We start from the raw sequence: 11,253 nt of genomic DNA on the forward strand, positions 1-11,253 counted from the left end.
CCATTTCTGATATAAACTAGTATATGTAATTTAGCCAAAGCAGAAGAAAAATAATCTCCTTCAGAAAGCAGAAAAGTATGACCAAAACCAGAAGAAAGCTAGTATTGTATCAGTGTGAATTCTGAAGCATTTTAAACATGATGTAGGAATAACTTGGACTTTCAGTTTTACACATTTGTAAGTCAATGATCTGTATCTCATTGTGCTTTTTGTTGGTTTTCTGTGAGCTGTAGTTTCTGGAAAGTGAGCAGCTCTCATTTCTTATAACCACTGTAATTCAGTCATTCATGCACCTTCAGTCATAAGGATTAGCTGAAGTCTGTTGTGCTGTATTCCCTCTGATAGGAACTTTAACACCGTATAAAGCCCAACAGCTTTAATTGTTGCCCTTTTAACAATACGGCCACTGAATTAAAAAAAAGAGTTCCAGTCTTTTGAGTGCTCATGTTTTATAACATAAATGGCATTATTTTAGAGAGGAATAATTAGGTGTGGCATCTGGAGTCTTTCTTTTTGCCATCTGAGGCAGTTTTTTGATAACTTAGTATAGTTTTCTGCAGCTGTGCATTCTACAGTATTTTTTCCTTTTAGTGAAATTTTTAAATGTTAATGCCTTTGGCACTGTGCTTTGAACCATTTATTAAATAAAAATTTTAGTTGCTATGAATTTGAACTCCAGTTATGGTACTTTTCCTATATAGAATTATATATAACAAAATACTGCTTTTTAAAACATAGCTTTAATCATCTGAATATTTTGCTTATTATATCTATTCCTTATAAAATATAAAATGTTTATAAAAAACTGAGATTTATTATTAAACAAACCTCTATGACTGTTGGACATACAGTCAGTTTCAAGCATTGCTGTGCTCGTGTTCTTGACTTATGAGCTCCAGAAGGTGGGGGAGGGGAGAGAAAAACTTGCTGTGGATTCAGTGAGTTCCAGGTGATCCAGCAGCATCAACTCTGGCTGAAAAGGGCTAGATAGCAAACACTTTAGACTTTATAGGCTATACGGTCTCTGTCACAACGATTAAACTCTGCCATCATAGTGAGCCTTAAAATACATTTACAATAGAAAATGAATGGGCTGTGTTCCTATAAAACTTAATATATAAAAACAGGCAGCACACCATATTTGGCCTGTGGGCCATAGTTGGTTAGTGTTCAAGATTCATGGTTCAAAACAATGGTTGTTATACTTTTTGGTCTCAGGAACACTTTACGTTCTTAAGAATTATTAACAACCCCAAAGGACTTTTGTTTATTAGCTAGATTATATCTATTGATGTTTAATGTATTCAAAATTAAAGCAAAAATGTTTAAGCACAAGAATACATAAACACATGTTCTTTTTATAGCTGTCAGAGTAATAACATCAACACACATCATTCTAGCCTCTGGAAAACTCCACTATACACCCGTGAGAAGATCACAGTAAAAAGGCGAGTAATGTCTTTTAGTCTCTTAATGAGTAATTATACCCAAGGGAGGGACCAAGATGGTGACATCGGAGGCTCCTGAACGTCCCTCCTCCCATAGACACACCAAATGTACAGCTACACACACAGAAGTTCCCTCAGAGAAACATCCAGAAACTAGCCAAGTGACTCCTACACACAGACAAATGACTCAATACCCACATCGAAACAGGTGGGAAAGTCGGAGACAACCTCTCACCATAAGCCCAAACCCCAGCACAGCACCATACAATTGCAAGGGAACCCCCAGTTCCCAGCTTTTTCCTGAAGAAAAGCTAGGGCTGCCACATCTAGCACCCCAACTTTTAAGGCTCCCCATCTGAGGGATGGACCTTTAAATCACCTGGTTCTGAAAGCTAATGGGGCTTCTGTCCATGAGACCCACAAGACAGGTGTGCATGAGAGCCCTCTCTGCAGCTATCCCCCCAGGTCTCCGCACAGGAGCAGGCAAAAACACTCATCTACCAGATTCTCCCTGGAAGGGTTTGACTGCGTACTCTTCTGGTTGCTAGTTGAGAGCCCAGATTCTAATCAGCCTGCATGTGCGTGGAAGTGGACTGAGACATTGATGGGCCTTGGCACACCTTCCACTACTGGAAGCCACTAAGAACAAAGACAGTAGCATGGACAATCGTAAAGGTTTGAGAGGCAACCACATACTCAGGCCAAGCGGATTGACAAGGTTTATCTCCTACATGAGACTAGTCTGTCAAGACTGGGAGAGGTGGCTGTTTTATCTAATGCACAGAAACCAACACAGAGACTCAAGGCAAATAAGAAATAGGGGAATATGTTTGAAACAAAAGAACAAGGTAAATATCTCGAAACTGATCTTAATGGAGATATGTGATTTACCCAGTAGAGTTCAAAATAATGGTCACAAAGGTACTCACTGAGGTCAGGAGAGCAATGCAGGAACACTGTATGAATTTCAACAAAGATATAGAAAATATTAAAAAGTACCAAACAGAAATCATAGAGCTGAATCTTACAATAACTAAACTGAACATTTCAATAGAGGAGTTCAACAGCAGACTAAATCGTGTGGAGGGAAGGATCAGTAAACTCAAAGGTAGGGCAGTAGAATTCATCCAGTCAGAGGGGCAAAAAGAAAAAAAAAAAAGAGTAAAGATAGCTTAAGGGACTTATAGGATACCACAAGAAGACCAATATGTGCATTATAGGCGGTCCCAGAAGGAGAATAGGGAGCGAAAGGGGTAGAAACGTTATTTAAAAAATAATAATAATGGCTGAAAACTTCCATAACCTGTGGAAAGAAACACCCAGATACAGGAAGCCTAAAGAATACCAAATAAGATGGATTCAAAGTGACCCACACTGAGACATATTATTATATTGTCAAAAGTTAAAGAAGACAGAATCTTAAAAGCAGCAAGAGAAAAGCAACTTGTTATGCACAAGGGAACCGTCACAAGACTGTCAGTGGAGTTTTCAGCAGGAACTTTGCAAGTCAGAAGGGTGTGGGATGTTATATTCAACATACTGGAGGGGAGGGTGGGAAAACACCAACCAAGAATACCCGGCAAAGTTGTCCTTCAGAATTGAAGGAGAATAAGGAGTTTTCCAGACAAAGCTGAAGGAATTCATCACCACTAGACTAGCCTTACAAGAAATGTTAATAGGAGTTCTTCAAGCTGAAACAAAAGGCCACTGATTACCAACAGGAAAACATATGAGAGTATACAACTCAGTGGTGCAAAGGTAAATACATAGTTAAATTCAAAATGTTCTAATATTGTCATGGTAGTGGGTAAATCACTTATAACTAGTATAAAGGTTAAAAGGCAAAAGTTTTAAAATAACTATAACTACAATAATTTGGTAATGGCTACACAATAAAAATAGATGCAAATTGTGACACCAAGAAAAAAATGTGGGATGGGGAAGTAAAAATATAGAGCTTTTGTATGCCTTCGAAGTTAAGTTATCAGCTAAAAGTGAACTGTTTTAATATGTTTTATGTAAGCCTCATGGTAACCACTAAGCAAAAACCTGATGTAGATACACAAGGCATAAAGAGAAAGGAATCAAAACATACCTTTAAAGAAAATCATCAAGTCAGAAAGCATGAGAGCAAAAGAGGAACTTCAAAACAGCCAGAAAACAATTAACAAAATGGCAATTGTAAGTTCATATCAATAATTATTTTAAATGTAAATGAACTAAATTCTCTAATCTAAAGACAGAGTGGTTCTTTTAGTCAATGTAGTATTGGAGGTCCTAGCCACAGCAATCAGACAAGAAAAAGAAATAAAAGGAACCCAAATTGGAAAGGAAGAAGTAAAACTGTCACTGTTTGCAGATGACATGATACTATATATAGAAAACCCTAAAGATGACACCAGAAAACTACTAGAGTTCATGAATGAATTCAGTAAAGTTGCAGGACACAAGTTAATACACAGAAATCTGTGCATTTCTAAACACTAACAACAAGTTATCAGAAAGAGAAATTAAGGAAACAATCCCACTTACCATGACATCAAAAACAATAAAACACCTAGGAATAAACCTGTATAAGGAGGTAAAAGACTTGTACTTGGAAAACTATAAGACACATAAAAGAAATTGAAGATGACACAAACAGATGGAAAGATATACTGTGTTCATGGATTGGAAGAATTAATATTGTTAAAATGATTATACAACCCAAGGCAATCTACAGGTTCAGTACAATCCCTATCAAAATACCAACAGCATTTTTCACAGAACTAAAACAATTTCAAAATTTGTGTGGAAACACCAAAGACCCCAAATAACCAAAAGAATCTTAAGAACAGAGCTGGATGTATCATGCTCCCTGACTTCAGACTATACTACAAAGCTACAGTAATTAAAACAGTATGGTACCAGCACAACAACCAGACACACAGATCCGTGGAACAGAATAGAGAGCCCAGAAATAAACCCATGCACTTATGGTCAATTAATCTACGAAAAAGGAGGCAAGATTATACAATGGCATAAAGACAGTCTCTTCAATAAGTGGTGCTGGCAAAACCAGAAAGATACATGTAAAGCAGTAAAATTAGAACATTCTCTAACACCATATATAAAAATAAACTCAAAATGGATTAAAGACTTAAATGTAAGCCCAGAAACCATAAAACTCCTAGAAGAAAACATAGGCAGAACACTCTTTGACATAAATTGTAGCAATCTTTTTGTGGCTCTGTCTCCTAAAGCAAGGAGCAATAAAAGCAAATATAAACGAATAGGACCTAATTACACTTAAAAGGTTTTGCACAGCAAAGGAAACCATCAACAAAATGAAAAGACAATCTACTGAATGGGAGAGAATATTTGCAAATGATATGACCAATGAGGGGTTAATATCTAACATATATAAACATCTCATACAACTCAACATCAAGAAAACAAACAACCCAATTAAAAAATGGGCAGAAGAACTGAATAGACATCTTTCCAAAGAGGAAAGGCAGATGGCCAACAGGAACATGAAAAGATGCTCAACATCGCTAATCATCAGGGAAATGCAAATCAAAACCACAATGAGATACCACCTCACACCTGTCAGAATGACTATCACCAAAAAGAACACAAATAACAAATGTTGGTGAGGATGTGGAGAAAAGGGAACCCTATTCATACATTGTTGGTGGGAATGTAAATTGGTGCAGGCACTGTGAAAAACAGTATGGAGGTCCTCAAAAAACTAAAAATAGAACTACTGTTTGACCCAGCAATTCTACTCCTGGGTATATATCTGAAAAAAAAGAAAACACTAATTCAAAAAGATGCGTGCACCGCAGTGTTCATAGCAGCGCTATTTACAATTGCCAATGTACAGAAGCAACCTGTGTCCATCAACAGAAGAATGGATAAAGAAGAAGGGATATACATACACACACACACATATATACACACAGTGGAATACTGCTGAGCCATAAAAAAGAATGAAATTTTGCCGTTTGCAGCAACACAGATGGACTTCGAGGGCATTAGGCTAAGTGGAATAAGTCAGACAGAGAAAGACAAATACTGTATGATATCACTTATGTGTAGAATCTAAAAAAGAAAACTAGTGAATAAAACAAAAAAGAAAGACTGACAGATATAGAGAACAAATTAGTGGTTACCAGTGGGGAGGAGCAGGAAGGAAGGGCGAGATAGGGATAGGGGATTAAGAGGTACAAGCTATTATGTACAAAATATTTACGTACAAGGATGTATTATTGTACAACACAGGGAATATAACCAGTATTTTATAGTAACTATAAATGGAATATATTAACCTTTAAAAATTGTGAATCACTATGTTGCACACCTGTAACTTATGTAATATTGTACATCAACTATACATCAATTTTAAAAAAAAGAAAAAGAAAAAAGGAGTGGCTGAATGGATGGAAAAAAAAACATCCAACTCTATGCTGCTTCAGAGAGACTCATTTCAGCTTTAAGAGCACACACAGACTGAAAGTGAAGGGATGGAATAAGATATTCCATGCAAATGCAAACCAAAAGAAAGTAGATTTAGCTATGCTTATATCAGACAAAATAGACTTTAAGTCAAAAATTGTAATGAGACAAAGAAGGTCATTATACAATGATAAAGGGGCTAATTCATCAAGAGGATTTAACAATTATAAATATGTACCCAACATTGGAGCACCCAAGATATATAAAGCAAATATTAACAGATATGATGGGAGAAATAGACAGCAATGAGATAATAGTGGGGACTTCAAGATCCACTTTCAACAATGGATAATCATCCAGACAGAAAATCAATAAGGAAACATTGGACTTAAACTACACATTAGACCATATGGATCTAACAGAACATGTCAACCAACAGCAGAATTCACATTCTCAAGTGCACATGGAACATTCTCCAAAACAGATCAAATATTAGATCACAAGACAAGTCTTAATAAATTTAAGAAGATTGAAATCATATCAAGCATCTCTTCCAACCACAATGGTATGAAACTAGAAACAATTAGAAGAAGAAGATTGGAAAATTCAAAAATGTGTGGAGATTAAACAACATGCTTCTGAAAAACCAATGGGTCAGATAAATCAAAAAATATCTGAGACAATTGAAAATGGGAACATGACACATCAAAACTTATGAGATGCAGCAAAAGCAGTTCTACGAAGGAAGTTTATAGTGATAAATGCCTACATCAAGAAAAAAGAAAGACCTCAAATAAACAACCTAACTTTACACTTCAAGGAACCAGAGAAAGAACAACAAACTAAGCCCAGAGTTAGTAGAAAGAAGGAAATCACAAAGATCAGACCAGAAAAAAAGGAAGTAGAGACTAAAAAAGAAAAATCATTTTTTTAAAGATAAATAAAACTGAGAACTGGGTTTTTGTGGTTTTTTTAATAAAGAAAATTGATAAACTTTTAGCTAGACTAAGGGGGGAAAAACAGGACAAATAAAATTAGAAATGAAAATAGGAGACATTACAACTGATAACATAGATACTGAGGCTCATGAGAAACAACTATGGACAATTATACACCGACAAATTATATAATCTAGAAGAAATGGATAAATTCCTAGAAACTATAACCTGCCAAGATTGAATCATGAAGAAGTAGAAAATCTAAACAATTACTAGTGAGGAGATTGAATCAGTAGTCAAAAACTTCCCAACAAACAAAAGTCCAGGACCAGATGGCTTCACTGGTGAAATCTACTAAACATTTAATGAAGAATTAATACCAGTCCTTCTCAAATTCTTCTAAAAAGTAGAACAGATCAGGATGCTTCCAAACTCATTTTATGAGACCAGCATTACTCTGCTACCAAAGCCAGGCAAAGACACTACAAGAAAAGAAAATCACAAGCCAATATCCCTGATGAACATTGATGCAAAAATCCTCAACAAAATATTAGCAAGCTGATTTGACCAGTACATTAAGAGGATCATACACTATGTCAAGTGTGGTTTATCCAGGGATATCAGGATGGCTCAATATACACAAATCAGTAAATGTGTGATACACCACATTAACATAATGAGGAATAAAACTCATATGATCATCTCAATAGATACAGAAAAAGCATTTGACAAAATTCAATATCCTTTCATGGTAAAAACTCTTGAGAAACTGGGTGTAGAGGGAAGGTCCCTAAACATATTAAAGGTCATATATGCAAACACACAGCTAACATCATACTCAACAGTGAAAAGCTGCAAGTTTTTTCCATAAGATCAGGAACAAGGCAAGGATGCCCACTGTCATAACTTTTTTTCAACATAGTACTGGAAGTCCTAGCCAGAGCAAATAGGCAAGAAAAAGAAATAAAAGGCATCCAAGTTAAAAATAAGTCAAATATTCTGTTTGCAGATGACATACTATGTACAGAAAACACTAAACATGCCACAAAAAATCTGTTAGAAATAATAAATGGAAACAGTAGAATTGCAGGATACAAAATCTGTATACAGAAATCAGTTTGTTGTTAGTATATAGAAATGCACCTATCAGAAAGAGAAATTAAGAAAACAATCCCATTTAAGTAGCATCAAAGAGAATTAAATACTTAGGAATAAATTTAACCAAGAAGGTAAAAGATTATACACTGAAAACTATAAAATTCATAAAAGAATTAAACACAAATAAGTGGAAAGGCATTCCATGTTCATAGGTTGGAAGAATTAATATTGTTAAAATGTCCAGAAGGGCTTCCCTGGTGGCACAGTGGTTGAGAGTCTGCCTGCCGATGCAGGGGACACAGGTTCGTGCCCCGGTCCAGGAAGATCCCACATGCCGCGGAGCGGCTGGGCCCGTGAGCCATGGCCACTGAGCCTGTGCGTCCAGAGCCTGTGCTCCACAACGGGAGAGGCCACAACAGTGAGAGGCCCGTGTATCCAAAAAAAAAGCAAAAAAAGTCCAAAAGAAGACCAAAAAGGACTTCAAATAACCAAAGCCATCTTGAGAAAGTAGAACAAAGCTGGAGGCATCATGTTCCCTGATTTCAAATTATATTACAAAGCTATAGTAATCAAAACAGTATGGTATTGGCAGAAAAACAGACACATGGAGCAATGGAACAGCATAGAGAGCTCTGAAATATACCCATACATATATGATCAATTAATGTTCAAGAAAGGAGCCAAGAATACAATTGGGAAAGGATAGTCTCTTCAATAAGTGGTGTTGGGAAAACTGCACAGCCACATGCAAATGAAAACGGAGCAATTTTTTACACCATACACAAAAGCAACTGAAAATGTGTTAAAGACTTGACTATGAGACCTGAAACCACAAAACTCCTAGAAAAAAACATGGGGGCAAGCTCCTTGACATTGGTCTTGGCAAGATTTTTTGCATTTGACAACAAAAGCAAAAATAAACAAATGCTACTACAAGGAACTAAAAAGCTTCTTCACAGCAAAGGAAACCATCAACAAAATAGGAATTGGGAGATTGGGATTGACATACATACACTAATATGTATAAAATAGATAACTAATGAGAACCTGCTGTATAGAACAGGGAACTCTACTAAATGCTCTGTGGTGACCTAAATGGGAAGGAAATCCAAAAAAGAGGGGATACATATATACATATAGCTGATTCACTTTGTTGTACTGCAGAAACTAACACAACAATGTAAAGCAACTATACTCCAATAAAAATTAATTTGAAAAAAAATATCTGAACTAAACACCTTTTCAAATAATTGTGAAGGAAGTGATGTTTAAAAATAAATTACAGGGACTTCCCTTGTTGTCCAGTGTTAAAGAATCTGCCTTCCAATGCAGGGGACGTGGGGTCGATCCCTGGTTGGGGAAGTGAGATTCCCACATGCCGTGGGGCAACTAAGCCTGCGTGCCACAACTACTGAGCCCGCGTGCCTCAATGAGAGAGTCTGCATATGGCAAACTACAGAGCCCACGCGCTCTGGACCCCACGCACCACAACTAGAGAGAAGCCTGCACACGACAACGAGGACCCCGTGTGCCGCAAATAAGACCCGACGCAGCAAAAAAAATTAAGAAAAATAAGTAAATAATAAAAAATAAATTACAATAGAAGAGGTTAAAAAAAAGGAACCTATGGAATGGGAGAAAATGTTTGCAAACCACATGTCTGGTAAGGGGTTAGTGCCCTAAATATACAAGTAACCCATACAACACAACAGCAAAGAAAAACCAAACCACTTACAGACTGTCCCCAGCTTAAAATGGTTTGACTTGCGATTTTTTAAGTTTACAGTGGTGTGAAAGCAATATACATTCAGTAGGAACTTTGAATTTTGATCTTTTCCCAGCTATCAATACGCAGTACAATACTCTCTCATGACGCTGGGCAGTGGCAGTGAGCTGCAGCTCCCAGTCAGCCAGGCAGTCATAAGGCTGAACAGCCCATTTATACACTTACAACCATTCTGTACCCATACGACCATTCTGGCTTTGACTTTTAGTACAGTATTCAGTAAATTACACGAGATACTCAATACCATATTAAAAATAGCTTTTTATTAGATGATTTTGCCCAACCGTAGGTTAATGTAAGTGTTCTGAGCATGTTTAAGATAGGCTAGGCTAACTGCGATGTTTGGTAGATTAGGTGTATTAAATGCATTTTTGACTTAATGATATTTTCAACTTATGATGGCTTAATTGGGATATAACCCCACCATAAGTCAAGGAAGAGCTATACCCAGTTTAAAAATGGGCAAAGGACCTGAACAGACATACTGCCAAAGAAGAAATACAGATGGCCAACAGGTACGTGAAAAGGTGCTCAATATCACTAGTTACCAGGGAAATACAAATCAAAACCACCATGAGATATCACCTCATGCCTGCCAGAATGGCTCTTGTCAAAAAGACAAGAGATAAGTGTTGGCGAGGGTGTTGGCGAGGGTATGGAGAAAAGGGAACCCTGGTGCACTGTTGGAGGAATGTAAATGGATACATACTATGGAAAACAGTACAGAGGTTCCTCAAGAAATTAAAAATAGAACTGCCGTATGATCCTGCAGCCCCACTTCTGGGTGTGTATCCAAAGGAAACAATCCCGATATTGAAGAGACATCTGTATCCCCATGTTCGCTGCAGTATCATTCACAATAGCCAAGGTATGGAAACAACCTAAGTGTCCATCGATGGATGACTGAATAAAGAAAATGTGAGATATCTACGTAGATATAGATATCTATAGATATATCTCTATCTATCTATATGCAACAAATATTATCCAGCCTTAAAGAAGAAGAAAATCCTGCCATTTTCAACCATATGGATGAACCTGGAGGGCATTATGCTAAGTGAAATAAGCCAGACAGAGAAAGACAAAGACTACAGGGTATCACTTATATTTGGAACCTAAAAAAAAAGTTGAACTCATAGAAACAGAGTAGAATGGTGGCTACCAGGGACTGGGGCATGGGGAAAGTAAGGAGAGGTTGGTAAAAGGGTACAAACGTTGAGTTATCAGATGAATAAGGTCTGAGGATCTAATGTATAATATGGTGACTGTAGTTGATAATACTGTATTCTATAATTGAAATTTGCTGAGTAGAACTTGTATTCTAATCAAAAAAAAAAGTAAATATGTGAGGCAATGAGCATATATTGATTAACTTAGTGGGAATCCTTTCATACTGTACATATATCAAATCATCTCATTGTACACTTTAAATATATCACAATTTTTTATCTGTCAATCATATATCAATAAAGCTGAAAAATATATAAATACAAAAGTATTGAATAGTTACACCCTCTGAAAGGTGCCTAAGATACCTCTTCAG

Source organism: Phocoena phocoena, chromosome 18 (assembly GCF_963924675.1).
Source record: "Phocoena phocoena chromosome 18, mPhoPho1.1, whole genome shotgun sequence".
NCBI classification, from domain to species: Eukaryota; Metazoa; Chordata; class Mammalia; order Artiodactyla; family Phocoenidae; genus Phocoena; species Phocoena phocoena.